Raw genomic sequence first — 18186 nt, 5'->3', positions numbered from 1 at the left:
TCATTGCAAGTTATGTGAAAAAAAATATTTTTAAGTATTACCTGGTGCATTTCAACATGCTCATTCTTTGTACATATGCTTTTCCTCAGGCTCAAGGAGCAAAATCCACCCACCCACCTTCAGTGCCTCAAGAAAAAAGTGACAAAGAAAAACACTAAAAACTTTTGAGATTCAAAACAAAATTTTGAAGAACATGGCAACACTTTTGAGAGAAAACACATTTCAAAGTCTGAGCATCATGGGCTAATTTTCTATCTTAATAACTAGAAGGAGAATAATATATGATCTGATTCTTTTCACCTTCCTCCCTCTAAAGCATAAATATGTGAAATTAAGTAAAAATTCTATAAGCCTGGGAAAGTGAAAAAAAGAGTATAAAGGAAGCAAAGATATCAATTAGGACCCTGAGGTATGTCTCTGTAGAGGAAATCTTCACCCTGCCCACTGCTCAGATTATGTCCTGGTGAGGGGATATAATACAACTCCCACACAGTTTAAAGATTCTGACATATTAGTTAGAACCCTGCCCTGATTCCCAAGTAGTTTCACAGGCATTCACTGGAGACATTTATGGAATGAATTGTATCTAAACTGAGATTAACAGAGGCAGCCAACAAAGTTTCTCTTGTTTCCAGAAATGCATGAGGGAACAGCTGAATTTTCCTAGGCTTCCAGGATGTTTACAGATATTAGAAAAGACCAAAGTCAGCAGACCTGAACATATTGTAGAGCTGTGACAAGAAGGCAGTTGGTTTATATAGATCAATATTTAGATCTTTCAGAGGATAGCAATGTGAAGGGTGGCAAGAGAACCAGACTGGAAGATGTACACATCTCAGGAAATAATGCCACTGACAGACACCAACAGTTGGTCAGACATGCAGCTAATACTATGACAGTATAGATGCCACCCAAGCAACAATGAATGAGGAGGAAAGGAACAGCCTTTAAGAAGTGCATTTAAACTTAACCTAAAATATTTGACCTGGCATAAACCTAGATTAGTCATATCAGGCAGAAAAGGCATAAAATACTAAATTCAATACTGAATTTATTTTTGAGGTTACATTTTTTTAAGGTTACATTTTTTTTGTTTACTTAAATACAAAGTTTGAAAATTTCCTAGAGTAATCATGTGTTAACTTTATTCTTACTAGAAGTGGCCTTAGAAATTAATCCAGCCTTCTCATTTAACCTATCAGGAGACCTGGAGAGGTTGTCTTCCAAAGTACATACCCAAGTAATAAGGGGCAGAGCTAGAGCCAGAATCTTTTGTCCTGCTTTCCTGTTCTTCCTGCTATATCTCACTGCCTCTCCATTACTATTAAAGTATCATTTATGAATGTACTGTGTGTTATGACAGATGACGGTCAATAATATGTCATTCTTGTCTTTAAGGGATATTCAAAAGTTGCAATGTGTTAAGAGTAACTTTTGCCTCTGGGTTTGCTGGAGGCAAATAAAGGCCATTTTTATTATTAACTCAACTCAAAGCAATTATTCCTTTAAAAATCACCTTTGAAGATCTTACTGCCAACCTGTTTATTATATGTTTATTATATGTTTATTATATGTTAAAATTAGGTAGGAAAATCACTGCCTTCAACTCAAATTTATGTGGAGCTCATCTGACTTTTAAGTTTATCTTGTGAAGTATGACATTTTTATAAGAGAAATATACTGCAATTAGAAAGAAATTGTATACTACATATTTTTCTTCTTTATTTGTAATGTAAATGATTTGTAAAGCATCTACTTCAAAACTTGGCTTTCAAATGATTGCTCCAAGCAAGAGGTAATAAAAGCCGTTTTTTATTTCCTCTGAATTTTTGTAACAATATTGTCTTCTTTGTTATAAAAGCATAGACATAGAAATATACAAAATATCTTTTGAGTTCTGCTTTTTGTTTTGTGTTTGAACTTTATATCATTCTAATTTTGGTAATGCTACTGAAGTTTTCTGTTTATGAAACTTTATATATTTGTATGTTGAGAGACTACTTCAAGCCATTTTGCCTACCATTTTTAATGTGTATTAAAGGAAAAAAATTATAAAATTGGTTAAAACATACCATGAAACGACTGTATGCAGTTTATAACAGACATGTTTTAAATATCAAGACCCTAATTTCAACCTAGTTGGTTGAAATTAAAAAGATGCAAAAGTATATACAATGTAAAAACAAAACAAAACAAACAAAGCTGATGTGGTTAAAGTAAATGGATTCCAAAGGCCAACTCTTTTCTATGTAATGTTGGCAAGAGCTACAGCAAAATATAAAGCAAAATTTCATAAGTGGAAGGAAAAGATATCAGGACTTCTGTAGTGTTCATAGCTATCATTTTTTTGTAGTGGTTAACTGAAATTTAAAATGAGTTTGGAGCATGTGTAGATCATTTAAATTCTTGGTCGTTTTGAAATGTCTTTATAAGTGTAAGATTGGTGCACATGCAGCTGCATGAACGATAAGGACATAGGGGTTACATTTTTGTGTATGCCTATGTTAACTACCTGAAAATTTAATTTATATGGATTTTACTTCACATTAAAAGTATGCTACTAAACATTGTTTCTTAGCATTGAAATAAACACCTATAGCTTATATGATGTTGGAATGGTTTAAAAGTTAGTTTTATAAACTACTTTTAAAATAAAGTATGCTAAAACAAAATAAAACAGGGCAAAACAAAACAAAATTGCCACAGAGAAAACTCCAGAACAAGATGATTTTACTAATGAATACTGCCAATTATTTAAGGAAGAAATAATTCATTACAAAAACAGAGTAGAGAAAGTGGGAGAACATCTCAACTTATTTAATGACACCAACATTACCTTGATGTTATAATCTGAAATGAACATTACAAGAAAGTAAAATCACAAGTCAGTACATTTCATCAGCATAGATGCAAATAAACATGTAAATTAAGCATTAGCAAATCAAAACACAGTATACACAAAGGAAAATACATCATGGTTCTGGAATTCATTCTGTAAATGTAAAATTAGATTAATGTTTGAAAATTATTTTGCATAAGTTACCACATTAATTAAAGGAGAGAAACCGTAGGATCATCTCAACAAATTAATTTGATAAAATTCACCATCGTTTCATGATAAAAACTGTCAACAAACTATCAATTGAAAAAACTTACCTGGACTTCCCTGGTGGAGCAGTGGTTAAGAATCCACCTGCCAATATGGGGAACACGGGTTCAATCCCTGGTCCAGGAAGATCCCACATGCTGCAGAGCAACTAAGCCCATGTGCTACATCTACTGAGCCTGCACTCTAGAGCCAGCAAGCCACAACTACTGAGCCTGTGTGCTGCAACTACTGAAGCCCACACGCCTACAACCCGTGTGCCACAATAAGAGAAGCCCCCGCAATGAGAAGCCTGTGCACTGCAATGAAGAGTAGCCCCCACTCACTGCTACTAGAGAAAGCCCGAGCACAGAAACGAAGACCCAACGCAGTCAAAAATAAATAAATAAATTTATTTAAAAAAAAGAAAAAAACTTACCTAATCTTAAAAAGTATATATAAAATAAAAAGTACAGCTAAAATCATTCTGAATGGTGAAATATTGAATACTCTTCCCTTAAGTTACAAGATAAGGGTGTCCAATATCTCCACTTCTCTTCAACAGTGTCATGGGAGTGTTAATGCTAGAGCAACAAGGCAAAAAAAAGAAATAAAAGTTATAAAGATTGAAAGGAAAAAATGAAAACTGCCGTTAATTGTAGGTCAACATTATGGCATATGTAAAATATATCAAAGGATGTATAAACCATCTACTGGAATGAATAAGTCAACTTAACAGTAATGCTGGATGCAAGGTTATCATTAAAAAGAGTGTGTTTCTCTATATTAGCATCGGGAAATTAGAAAATAAAATTTAAAAATAAAATACTTAAACATAGAATGTATATGAACAAATCAATCAAAAGTTATACAGAATCATATCCATTGCTAAAACCCTATTCTTCTGCCTTGAGTAGGGCAATAAGTTTTGAGATGATCAGTAGGCTTTGCTCTCCTTTTTACAGTTTTTGTCTGTGTGGCTCTTTTAAAAAGTTGTATTAGCTTCCAATAGCCGCTGTAACAAATAACCGAAAATTTGGTGGCTTTAAACAGACACATTTATTCTCCTTTGGTTCTGGAGGTAAAAAGTTTAACATCAGTTTCACTGGGTCCAAATTAAAGTATCAGCAGGACTGAACCTTCTCCAGAGGCTCTAGCGGATAATGTTTCTTTGCTTTTCCCACTTGGAAAGCTGCATTTCTTGCATTCCTTGGCTCAGGGTCTCTTCCTTCATCTTTAAAACCAGCCACAGAGCATCTTGCTTTAGTGGTTACATTGACTTATTTTTCTGTGGCAACTCTCCCTCTGTCTCCCTTGTCACAACCTTACTATTCTCTCTGCCTGGAAGAATTTTCTCATTTGATTCCTTCACTTCATTCAGTTCTCTATTCAAATGTCACATCAATAGGGTAATCAGTATAGTAATAGGTTTTACCCCTTTCTATAACCTTATATTGCTAAAATTTCTTTCATAGAATTCATCAGTATACCTGGTATTATATAAGACACACTAATCTGAAATTCCTACAGGATATATACTTTACACCTGGGACATTGAATAAGGTTTAGGATAGCAACCACTAAATCAAACATATTAACACTTCTTAGTGATATATATGAATAGACACACTAAGGTTGACAAATAAAGATTATAAAGAGGTTTGTATCAGCTCAGACAGATACAGTTCAGTTTTGCCAGACAATAAGTTATGAGAAGATTTTCAGTTTTCAGAGATTTTTTATTTGAGAAATTTGGATATGGGATTTTAGAATTATATCATGTATTTATTTGTTTGTTTATTCTCTGTCTGCCTTCACGAAAATGTAAACCACATGACAGAAGGAGTTTCCTGTTTTGCTTCTGTTATATCCCCAGTCTGGAACAGTACCTGGAGCAGTAGGCATTCAATAGATATGTTGAGAATTAGGTTCTGCGCCCACCTTGGTGCTGGGGTCTGGGTTGGAGCAGCAGCTGAGGGTGAGGCCGCCGGACGGGCATTACTCATGGAAATATTTATGGTTCCCAATTTATATAATTACAAAAACAAACAATAAAAAAAATCTGAGAACTGTTTAATTTCTTTATATATGTATTGGATCATAAATAGCTAAGGTCTTGGTTTACCCAGGCTCAGTGGTATGAATATCTCAAGCAATCACAAGCATCCATATATTTGTAAAGAAAAGATTTTTTAAAATTGCAAATATTGGGGCTTCCCTGGTGGCGCAGTGGTTGGGAGTCCGCCTGCCGATGCAGGGGACACGGGTTCGTGCCCCGGTCCGGGAGGATCCCACATGCCGTGGAGCGGCTGAGCCCGTGAGCCATGGCCGCTGAGCCTGTGCGTCCGGAGCCTGTGCTCCGCAATGGGAGAGGCCGCAGCAGTGAGAGGCCCGCGTACCGCAAAAAAAAAAAAAAAAAAAAAAAAAATTGCAAATATTCCACGAAGCCTGGAAAATATAATTTCTTCACTTACATGATAACATTCATGTGATAATAAGAAAATAAAACAGCATTCTTGTGAATAGGAATTCCAGAATAGTTATGCATTTAAAATACATTCGGGGAATGATGATTTTTTTTTAATTAAATTTTTTTTTAAAAAATTTTTGGCTGCGTTAGGTCTTCGTGGCTGCACACAGGCTTTCTCTAGTTGCGGAGAGCGGGGGTTACTCTTCACTGTGGTGCACGGGTTTCTCATTGTGGTGGCTTCTCTTGTTGCGGAGCATGGGCTCTAGGCGCGGGCTTCAGTAGTTGTGGCTCGTGGGCTCTAGAGTGCAGCCTCAGTAGTTGTGGCACACGGGCTTAGTTGCTCCACGGCATGTGGGATCTTTCTGGACCAGGACTCAAACCTGTGTCCCCCGCATTGGCAGGTGGATCCCTAACCACAGTGCCACGAGAGAAGCCCTGGAATGATGATCTTTGAAGAGAAGACTGTGTCCAGTTTATGTGGGGAAAAAAGAGAAAAGGCAACTTAATAAGGGACAATTACAACCTCTCAGTGTAAAAAAATACAAGAAACAGAGATCAAGCTAATATACACATAAACCATAGTGGCCTATTTGGCAATAGAAAATAGTAAAGATATAATAAAAACATTTGCTTATAGCCCATTTAAAAGATACTTCATAAAAGGGAAAGTCTCTGTTTTCATGATAGTGTTTTGAATGAGGTCTTATTGAAATTCTTCTAGATAGGAATTATAGCTAAATCATCCTGGAATATAAAAGCTATTTGGAAGTCATTTTCTTAAATTGTGGCGATTTATATATAATAAAATTCATCCCTTTTAGGGGTATAATTTGGTGAATTTTAAGAAATTTGTATAGTCATAAATCAAGATTTATAATATTTTTAACACAGCAAAAAATTTCCATGTGTCTCTTTGTAATCCTCTCCCCTGCTCCTATCCTCAGGTCCTGACAATGGTTAATCTGTTTTTATACCTGTAATTTTGCTTTTCAGGAATGCAAAATACAGTATGCTATTTCTATCTTCTTTCACTTAACATAAATGCATCCATATTGGTTCACTTATCCTTTTTATTGCTGAAAAGTGTCCCATTGTATGAATACACCACAATTGTCTATGTATTCAACAGGTGATGGACACTGGGGTTTTTGCCAAATTTTGGCCATTACAAATGAAGATATGAATAGTCATGGCAGGTCTTTGTGCTGACTTAAGTTTTTCATTTCTTTTGAATAATGCTTAGAAATGAAAATTCTGAGTCATATGGTAAATATATATATAACTTTATTTGAAGAAGAAAAGAAAACCTGCCAAACTGATTGCCAGAAAAGCTGTATCATTTTTCATTCCCACCATTAAGTTGTAAAATATCCAGTTGGTCCATGTGATCTGAGTACATGGTATTGGCAGTCTTTTTTTAATTTTTTTTATTTTTATTTTTTGCAGTATGCGGGCCCCTCACTGTTGTGGCGTCTCCCATTGCGGAGCACAGGCTCCGGACGCGCAGGCTCAGCGGCCATGGCTCACGGGCCCAGCCGCTCCGCGGCACATGGGATCCTCCCGGACCAGGGCACGAACCCATGTTCCCTGCATCGGCAGGCGGACTCTCAACCACTGCGCCACCAGGGAAGCCCTTGGCAGTCTTTTTTATGGCAATTCTTGAATACTATTCAGCAGTAAAAAGGAACTATTGACACAATGCAAGAAAGTGAGCGGAAAAATCTCTAGAACATTATACTGAGTGAGAGAAGCTAGTATCAAAACGTTACGTACTGTGTGATGTAACATACATTTATTTGACATTCCTGAAAGATGAAAAGTGACAGAAATATCAGTGACAGAAGATCAGTGGTTGTAGGGATTGTGAGTAGAAGTGTGACAAAAGCATGAGGGAAGTTTCACAATTATGGAGCTGTTCTGCATCCTCAATGTGGTGGTGGTTACACAACTCTATACATATCAAAATACATGGAACTGAGCATGAAAAGAAAAAAAAGCAATATTACTATATGAAAAAATTAAAAGTAAAAACAATTTAAAAACCCTCTAAATTGTTGCAGTTTCAGTGAGGATGCAGGTATTTCATTGTGGTTTAATTTTCATTTCTCTGACGTTTAATTATGTTGAATATTATTCATATTCTTAATTGACATTGGTACTTTTTTCTTTTTTGGTAAGTGCCAATTCAAATCTTTTGCCCAGTTTTTTAAATTGGGTTGTTTGTCTTTTTGTTATTAAGTTAGAAGTGTTATATATTCTGGATAATAGGACTTTATCAACTATCCATTTTGAGAATATTTCTCCCAGTCTATGGCTGTGTTTACATTCTGTTAAAAATGTCCTACAAAGAACACAATTTTGTAATTTTGATAAACTCCATTTTTTTTCATTTTTAGTTCATACTATTTTGGCCTATTAAAATTTTTAGCCCAAAGCCCCAAATATAGTCTCAATTTTTCTTTTAAAAGTATTATCATTTTAGTTCTTATATTGAGGTCTATGACTTTTTTGAGTTTTTTGTTTTGTTTTGTTTTTGTATACAGTGTTAGATTTTCTGTATGGTGTTAGGTTTCATTTTTTATAGAGATGTTCAGTTTTTGCATCATCTTTTTTTGGTAAGACTGTTCTTGCCTATTTAATTATCTTGATACCTCTTTTGAAAACTCAGGTGAACACACAGAGATATTTTTCTGATGACTTTAATCTATTGATTTAATGTGTATTCTTAAGCCATTTCCATATTCTCTGATCACTGTAGTTTTTACAGTAAGTCCTAAAATGGGATAATGTAAGTTGACCAACTTTATACTTTTATTTCAAAATGTTTAGATTCTCAACATATATTAGACCATTAACTTCCTGAATTTCTTTGAGTCTATAAAGCAATTTAAGGGGAATTGCTATGTTAACAATACTGAGTCTTCTAGTCCATGAACATTTTATATCTCTAAATTGATTTAGATACTGTTTTTTAAAAATTTCTCAGAAATATTTATTTTTTTGCATAGGGTTTGCAAATAGTTTTTATACATCTATCCCTACATGTTTTACATTTCTAAAAGGTAATATAGCTTTCTTGAAGTATGATATATTCACAATAAATTTCACCTATTTTAAGTGAGTATATAATCTGATGATATTTGGTAAATATTTGCAAATGTGCAACCATCAACACAATTAAGTTTTAGAATATATATGCATACTCCAAAAATGTTCCCAAGTATGCCTTTGCAGTCAGTTCCTGCCCTGACCCATGTCCCTTGACAACAACTGATTTTCTTTCTGTTGCTATAATTTTTCATTTGATTAAATGTTAAATGAATATTAAATTGTTTGGGTTTTCTGTTTAGTTTTTTTTTTAATTTAGCATACTATCTTGAGATTTAATCACATTGCTTCATGTATCACTAGTTTCTTTCATTTTATTTCTACATAATATACCAGTATGTGGAACATTCTGCCTTTTATCCATTCAATTCTTGATATTATACATTTACCTCTTGATATCAACTTTCCTCATATTGCCTGTTACAAACGTTACTGCTACGAACATTTGTGTGTAAGTCTTTGTGGGCACAAACTTTCATTTTCCTTCAGAATAGAATAACTTAGTCATGTTGGAATGAAACGTTAATCTTAATAAATACAACCGAATACAGCTAACGTTGCTCTATCATTTTTCTTTCCCATTAGCCATATCTTAGTGTTCAACTTCCTCCATATCCTTGCCTACTCTTAGCATTTGCAGTCTTTTTATTTCTAACTATTCTTGTGCATGCATATTGGTATCTCATTTTGTTTTTAATTTGCTTTTACCTCATACCAAATGGTTGATGTTGAGCATGTTTTGTGTGAAATTACTGTACAAATAATTTCCCCTTTAAAAAACAATTAGATGTTTGTCTTCTTAAGTTTTTTCTTTGCAATATTTTGTAGGTATTAGGGTACAGCATTCCTATATCTTTCAGTAAATGTACTATTAATATATTAATTTAATTATAATATAAAGTATTTATTATTTTAATAATTATTCATTGTTATGTAGAAATAGAATTTTTTATGTTGACCTTGTGTTCTATAAACTTGCTAAATGTGCATATAGTTCTGGTTGCTCTTTTTAAAGATTTCTTATGATTTACTACTTACAAGTTTTGTTTGTCTGCCTATAAAGACAGTACTTTTTCCTTTCCAATAATTAATGTCTTTTTTGTTGTTACTTTACTTCACTTGATAGGACAGTACAATTTTGATTAGAAGTGGTGTGGGTGGAAATTTTTGTTTTGTTTCCAATCATAGGATGAAAGAATTTCATCTTTCTATGTTAAATGTTAGCTAATTGATGGGTTTTTGTAAAGGTACTTTATTAAGTTGAGGAAGTTATCTTCTATTTTTAGTTCACTGCTAAATTTAACTTGGATGGATATTTAATTTTCTTAAATGTTTTTCCTGTACCTATTGACATGATTATATATTTTCTTATCTATTCTGTTGATGTGGACAATTATAATGTTTGCTTTTTAAAGATTGAACAATTCTTGGTTTCTTTAAATAAGCCTACTTGACAATGACGTACTACTATTTTTATACATTATTTTTAGATATTGCTGGATTCAAGTTGTTACTATTATGTAAGGATTTTTGAGTCTATATTTGTAAACATTATAGTTTTGTAATTTTATTTAGTTATCGTACTGTCTTTCCTGAATTTGGTGTCAGCTTAAAATTGTTTTTATAAAATGTGTTGATATATAGTTCCTACTTTTCCACTTGCGGAGGAGTCTGTATAAAATTGGTATTTTTTATTTCTTTAAATTTGGTGGAATTCACTAATGTAGAATTAATTTAGGCTTGGAATATATATATATATATGGGCTATAACTGTGATGTGAATTTCATTTAATTTCAGCGTATCTATTTCTTCTTTAGTTATTGTCTTTCAGGAAATTTACTCATGTTATCACGTTTGTAGGATGCATTGACATTGAATATTCATATTATTACCTTTTTTCTTTTTAATGTTTGATGGTTTTGTAGAATGTTTCTTCTTTCATTTCTCTAATTATTTTAGTCTGGTATTGTTTTTAATTGATCAACTGGACTAGATTATTAATTTTAATAATTTTTCAACAAACCAGCTTTTACTTACATTCATTTTCTATAATGTTTTCTGTTTCCTAATTCATTGATTCCTTTTGTCATTGTTATTTCCTTCCTCCTACTTACTTTGGGTTAAATCTTAGACTTTTTTTTTCTTTTCTAATAAAAGAATGTAGTGTTATGAATTTCCCTCTAAAAGTAGCTTTAGCTACTTTTAGAATCCAAGAGTCCACACATTTACAAGGATGATGAATAAATAAGGAGACTGGTTTTGAATTCTAATCCTTCACAATGAAGAAACTGGTAAAATCTCAAACCACGTGTGGAAAATAATATTTTCTCTGTTCCATCTGATGTGGATATTTCTTCTCTTTTACTTGAATAACGTTTTCTGATTGCTTTTGTGTTTCACCCTTTTCCTGGCCCACCGCAGTCACCAGTGGAAAGAAGCTTCTTTAAGAAAGGGTCTTAATTATGAATTACAGTCTCTATCTGCTGCTCAAAACTCAGGTGTTAAGTACATATCCTGAACCACTATTTTACTTTCAGGGTCCCAATCTCCCAGTAGCATCTCTGAAATTTCTGTCACAAGTGTATATGTGACAGGGTCCTTGTGCTATGTTGATAAGCTTTCTGCTAACTAGCATCTCTGCTATAGATACTGCTATCTCAGGTTTTCTGATTTTCTGCTGCATGCTATAAAAATGAGAAAAAAAATTAATAATGGGGAATAGTGACTTATAGATTGTGTCAGAGGGTGAAGAGCTTCCTCCCTGGGCAGAACATGTATACTATTTTATTTTCTCTATAAGAGGAAAAATATTCCTCTGTATATGCTGTTGATCTATTATATAAACACTCTCATGTGAGCTATGTGATTTTTTATTAAGACTAAATGTGGTCTACTGTTAGGGCTCAAAATGAATTGTCAATTGTATTAGGTTCCTATTGATGCTATAAAAAGTTACCACAAATGCAGTGGCTTAAAGCAGGACAAATTTATTGTTTTTTATCATTCTGAAGGTCAAGTGTGAAATGAGTATTATGGGGCTAAAATCAACATGCTGGCTTGACTACGTTTTTTCTGGAGGCTGTAGAGGAGAAACCATTCCTTGCCTGTTCAGCTTCCAGAAGTTGCCCCCATTCCTTGGCTCCTGGCCCTCTTCCAGCAATCATATCAATCCAACCAACCTCTGTTTTGTTGTCACATCTTCTCTAACACTCCTGTCACTCTCTTTTCCTTATAAGGACTTTTGTGATTATATATTGGATTATCTCTGGATAATCGAGAATAATCTCCCCAGCACAAGGTCTTTAATCATATCTGCAAAGCCTTTTTTGCCATGACATATTCATTTTATGGATTAGAATATTTGGGAGCTATTATTTTTGTCCACCTCATCAATAAAACCCAAATCAAAAGATTTCTTCAAAATAGAGTAAAAGGAAACATAAAAAACATCATTGGAATAGATGCTATGCATGTCACTTTAAGAAATTCTGCAAAATGATTATTTTTTTGTTTAGTGCTTTCAGTTTAGCAACCACTGAATTTTGTGAAGAATAAGAAGAAAGAAGAAGAAGGAGGAGGTGGGGAATGAAGAGGGGGAGGGGAGGAGGAGACAACGACAATGAGGAGGAGTAGGAAAAACAAGAACAAAAATGACAACAACAAAAACAAGAAAGTATATGAACTGTAGATAAGCAAACATAAATAAACCTTTTACCTTTACTTTGGAATGATTTTAAAGTTCGCCCATACACAATGTTCTTTCACTTTTAAATTGCACACGTTCCTATATCAGCATGTCCCTGAAGGATGTGAAATGGATTTACTAGTATTGTAACCTATTTGATCCAATTAAAATATGTCTCTGTCTAAACTTCTGAAATTCAGCTACAGAAATTTCTGACTTATATCCTCCTTCTGACCTTTAGCAGAAGGTTCTATACTCACAACATCATTCTCAGTTGTTAAGAAACGAGTTCATATATTTCACCACTGGAGAAACTGAAGCACATTTAAGGGGGGAAAATAGCTTATTTTGGTTACTGGCAGTCAGAAATATACCAGTGTAACATTTTATTGAGTTTATTGAAGTGAATGTTGCCTACAACATACAGATGGTAGGTGCAAAACATCCTCATCTAAAGTGATAGGAATAAAGTTAAGAAATGCAAAAGTAAACTCTCAAAATACATCACTGTATTGAGGCAGGCAGCCCCAGCAATCATTTTTTCCTGTGCCTCCTGTAAAAGATCAGATGTTCTGGAGTCAAACAGCTATGCATTTTTAGCTTTCTTATATACGAAGTAAATAAATTTGGTATTGTGTTATTTCTCTCTCCCGTAACTAAAGTGATTCTTTTCTAAAATAAATAAGGTAGGATGGGAAAGGAGTGCAGGATCTAAGCTGTCACTGACATCCTGACCACAAAGCCACCTGCCTGTCTGTTTCCTGTTCACAATGTCCAGCATGAAAATATAGACTACCTATTGATGTCAGGATATAATTCAGAGTAGTAGATAGACCATTGTAAGAGAGATTGGCTATTTTCTCTTCAGTATTAAGATTAAGAAGCAGTTTTCTCTGCCTTGCATGCTGTGGAAGTTTCTGAGTTTTCCAAGTGATTTTTTTTTTCATTTCAACACTTCTGTTTTCCCTTTCCTTCTCGGCTATCTCCCATTCTACATTAAAAAAACAATGATGCTTTACTGCTTTCTAATTGCTTAATTTACATCTTCTCGCCTGATAGTCAGATTTTCTAGACACTCCATGATATTTCCCTGCCTAATTTACATGAGATACGAATAAACCAGACTGAAATCTGCGTGTTTGCTTTTCTTACGTTAATCGTTCTTAGTTGTTAGCAGTATTAACACCTTGATCATTTACAATTAAATTTACTTACTAAATTTATTGCTTCAAATAACAATGTCTCTTTTTAATATTTAATTGGATTGAATTTTAAAGATATTGATTTAAATGCTATCATGCCCAAGACATCATGCTTTTAACCTGAGATGCTACCTTTCGTGCAACTTAATTGAATACTTCCTATCTGCTATGAAATATGAGAGGATGAAGAATATAGAAGAAAAATAAATTAGCCTTTGACTTCAAATATAAATGCAAATTTATAATATATTTACATGAGAAACTTGAAATTCTTTTAACAGTTTTGGACATCCATAATCTATGGAATTTGGGGCATTTCAAGCATTTTTTACTCAGATCTCAAGAAGCAGGGAGGGTCCTGGATGATACCTGGGTTATTTTAATAATTACTAATATTTAGCATTTACTTTGAACTGATTTCTATACTATCCATATGTTTGATACTAATTTATTTATGAAATGAAAATTTATATTTTGATTGCTTTTCCTGCGCTTGGTCATCTACTTTCTTCTATGTCCATCCTTCCTCCACGAATAGGAAAGTAATATAGAAAGTATGGCGCTAGTTCCTAATCTCAGTAGTTGCTATGAAAATGAATAATCTTTGATGAAAAGCAAGTTGAATGTGTCACAATCGAGTGTGTGCACCATCAGATTTTAATGGAAAAATGGAAAAGGAGTGTAGTTATCAAGGAACATAATACAAAGACACTTTTCTCTCAAGTTTCCAATTTCACAACGATATTTGTGAATATACTTATGTTTAGGAATGCTGAAATATTCAGTCATTTCTCTCAATTCTACAGTTCAAATTTACATTTACATCCCGCTTGATGGGAAAATTTTAAAAGCAGTCAAATGTATCATGCCTAAAGAAAGCCTATTTCCTTCATTTATAGAAACCTTTTCTCCAACCTAGACAGCTTCTTTTCAAAACCATTTTTCTGTATATGTTTGCATGTGTGTGTGTTTATCTGAATTCAAGTGCAGCATAAGTTTTGCTGCTCAGTTCTGTGCCAAATACAGATGCCAGAATTTCCCCAAGCCAGTAATTACTGGGATTTCCCTCTACTGAATCTATCAAAACAATATCTCATGAGTTTTCAAATAGTTTGCACCTGTCTTTTGTTAAGTTTTGTTGTATGTTGATTCGAGAAACAAACAAACAAAAATAGCCTAATGAGAAGGAACTGAGAAGCCTGTAAAACTGGCCAAGCCAGACAAGGTAGAGAAATATTTTTCAGGAAAAAAAATTACTTAGGAATAATCTATAATTTACATATTTATAGCACTAGAACTGGAAGAGAGTGTTCAGTAAATTTACCTTGTTATTCAGGGGTGTGTCACTTGGCTCATCACTATCCCCACGGATAAAATGTACTGAGAAAGAGGTACATCCTGTTCTCCCTCTCTATAACACCTTACCCAAGGAAGTTTGTGATATTTTGGTCTAACCCAAATAATGCTTTAATTATTAAATCTAATGCAGTAAGGTAACAGGGCCGGCCAAGATTTTTGTATATCAAACACTTTGCACACATCTTGAGTTCAGTAAGTGCTCAGTGTCTGTATAATATGACAAATAATGAAAGAGGCCAGTGCTGGAGAATTTCAAGGCTACAAATGTAGTCAAAAGAGAGATATTTGAGATATCAAATATGGTTTATAAACTCATTATTAAAATGGCTTTTTAAAAACCACTATATTCTGGCCTATTAAAAGCCAGCATATGCTGGCAACAGTGCTTTACCTACATTATCTCATTAATTCCTCCAAACTACCCCATGCACACATACTTTCATGGATGTTTCAGAGATATGAAAACAGAGTCATAACACAGTTATGAATTTGTTGCCAACACACATGCTGTAATCACAAGGGCATACTGAATCAGGATGGGAACAAAAGCTAAGTGAATAACAAGGTAGACTTAAAATTACAACAAAACTTGCCATCTCATTATTCAGTTATAGTTTGTGTAAATAACTGAGAAAATTGCCTGAGGTCTATTGTTAAAATTATTTAGATTTGGCTGAATTTCATTTGGAGTAGACTATAATCCTGGGATAATATATATGAAAACAATAAATAAATAAATATTTAATATAGATTTTTATTTGCATTGGTTGAAATATAAATAAAATTATTTCCATTCAAAGATATTTTCAAGAAATCCAAATATAATAAGAGTAAAAAATGTAGAGCATCATCTTTTAAAATAAGTATCAGAGGACATTTTATAACATAACTTAATATTTTCCTAGGACAATAATAGTTACTCAATAAGTAATTATTACATGACTTAGTGACAAGAAGTATTGTATTATATTTTTAGTTTTTTACGTGGTTATCATGTTTGAGAGAAATATGTCAATCTGTGGTATACTCACAGTCAGTGTAACATAGTGGTTAAGATCACTGGCTCTGTAAGGTTCAGATATGTTCCATATAAAGTTATAACCTAAAACTCTCAGGACACCAGGTTCTATAAAGTGAAGATAATAATAGTATTTATTACATGGCTGGTATGAGAGAATTATGAGTTTCAATAGGTAAGGTTCTTAGAACAGCATCTGGCATTTAGTAAGTATTGAATAAGTATTAGCTATTATATAATTTGTGCCCCTCTTCAAGTAAAAGTAAGATACACTATGATGGAGTTCTATGCCATCATTCAATGCTAAACAGTAAAGATTTCAAATGGTTGAGGTTTGATATATCCACAAAATACTTTCTCAATAAATAAGTGCTGATATCTTTTTTCTTTAGATTTTAAACTAATGAAGATGAAGAAGGACGAGGAGGAGGAAGAAGAGAAACTATTACAGATTGGTCTTAGTAAGTAGTTCCAGGAATTCAGAGTATAATCTATATTTTGTGTTCTTTTCTTTCCCCCATTTTATTAATGTGTTTCTTTTAATTCTTTGCTATTTTTTTGCACCAACTTCAAACCCTTTTAAGAATAAGGGAGGTATACTTCAAGTAATTATTTATTAAAATATGCTTGATATATGATAGCAAATATATTGATTATAATATCAATATGATTATGCTTTTGATATTATATATAAAAATATGCTTGATATATAATATCAACTATTTGAACAAATTTATCAGGCAGATTCGTAGTATACCTTCCCTATATTCCCCATAGAGCGTCTGAACGGTTTTTAGCACATATCTTCCTCTGATCCATTTAGTTTATGACAGCACTTTTTAACAATTAAAATATGCTCACTCGTTTACCAAAACATCATAGGGAAGCCCTGCTAGTGAGTCAAACCAAATATTTTGTTATAGACATAGCTATATATTGACTATATATATGTTTATGAATGCATATATGTATATACTTCATAGATCTGTTATAGTATATGTAAGTGACATTTTTAAAACTTTTCAGTTTTCCATGGATTTTAGTTAGTTGACCTCTCTTCACCTTGGAGATATTCAAGTTAACAATTGTTATTAATTGTTGTAATTGTTCAGTTAATAACTAGTTATGACTTCTTCAGCCATTACATTAGCCATGAAGTAGAGATGCAAGTGAGCCGGGGGTGGGGAGTGGGAAAAGCAGAAGTCAGTACTTTACAAGGAATGTGGGTACCAGTCGTACATGTCCATAAACACCAGAAAGTACCACAGCATCACATTTGCAGTTATGAGTATCCACATTTCCAATGCCTTCTTCCACTTTTATAGTTCAACGCTGTTCTCGCTACACTCTATGTGATGCTACTTCAAAATTTCTAACATAGGCCATGCTAAAATTGAAATAAAATCTCAAATCAAGTGTTATTCAAACTTTTTTTTAATTTTCAGATATGACAAAGGCCACTGCTCTTGTTTAGACAGATAGTTTTGATTTCATGTTAATCACCTTGCAAACTTTAATTTTGAGAAAATTTCATGTGCTTATGGAATCATTCTATCTGTTGTTCTTTGATTGATAACATCAATATTTATTTTATCCAGTAGTCTGTTAACTTTCCAAGCTATTTTTAGTCTCTACTATTCTAGATTTACTTGCAATCTTCTCAGTAACTGAGGAAAATGTTTCTATCATATCATGTGCAGGCTCAATTATTTTGCATAAGGTCACTTCTATTCCCCTCTCATTTACTTTTCTCCCCTCCCCCTTTTTCATATTCCTCTGTACACATTTTTGTTTTTTTGGTAACAATTTTGTATCAAATTTTTTCCCATTTTTGTTCTTTATTTCCTATTTTTTAAATTTACTGAGATATAATTGACATATTGTGTAAGTTTAAGATGTCGAGGGTATTGATTTGATCCATTTATATATTGCAATATGATTACCACCATAGCATTAGTTAACACCTGAATCATGTCACATAATTATCATTTCTTTTTTGTGTGAGAACATTTAAGGTCTACTCTATTAGCCACTTTCAAATATATAACACAATATTGTTAACTATAATCACTATGTCATGTTTTAGATTTGGAAACTCTATTCCTCTTCTAACAAAGTAAAAGCTTTGTAGATGCAGACAGTAAAATGGTGGTTACCAGGGGCTGGGGGGTAGGAGAATTGGGTGATATTGGTCAAAGGGTAAAAACTTTGTGCTTTTTGATTGGATAATTCAATAAATTTGTGTTTAGAGTGATTAT

The sequence above is a fragment of the Lagenorhynchus albirostris genome, chromosome 16 (assembly GCF_949774975.1).
Source record: "Lagenorhynchus albirostris chromosome 16, mLagAlb1.1, whole genome shotgun sequence".
In the NCBI taxonomy this organism is placed as follows: Eukaryota; Metazoa; Chordata; class Mammalia; order Artiodactyla; family Delphinidae; genus Lagenorhynchus; species Lagenorhynchus albirostris.
Note: the sequence above shows the minus strand (reverse complement) of the source record.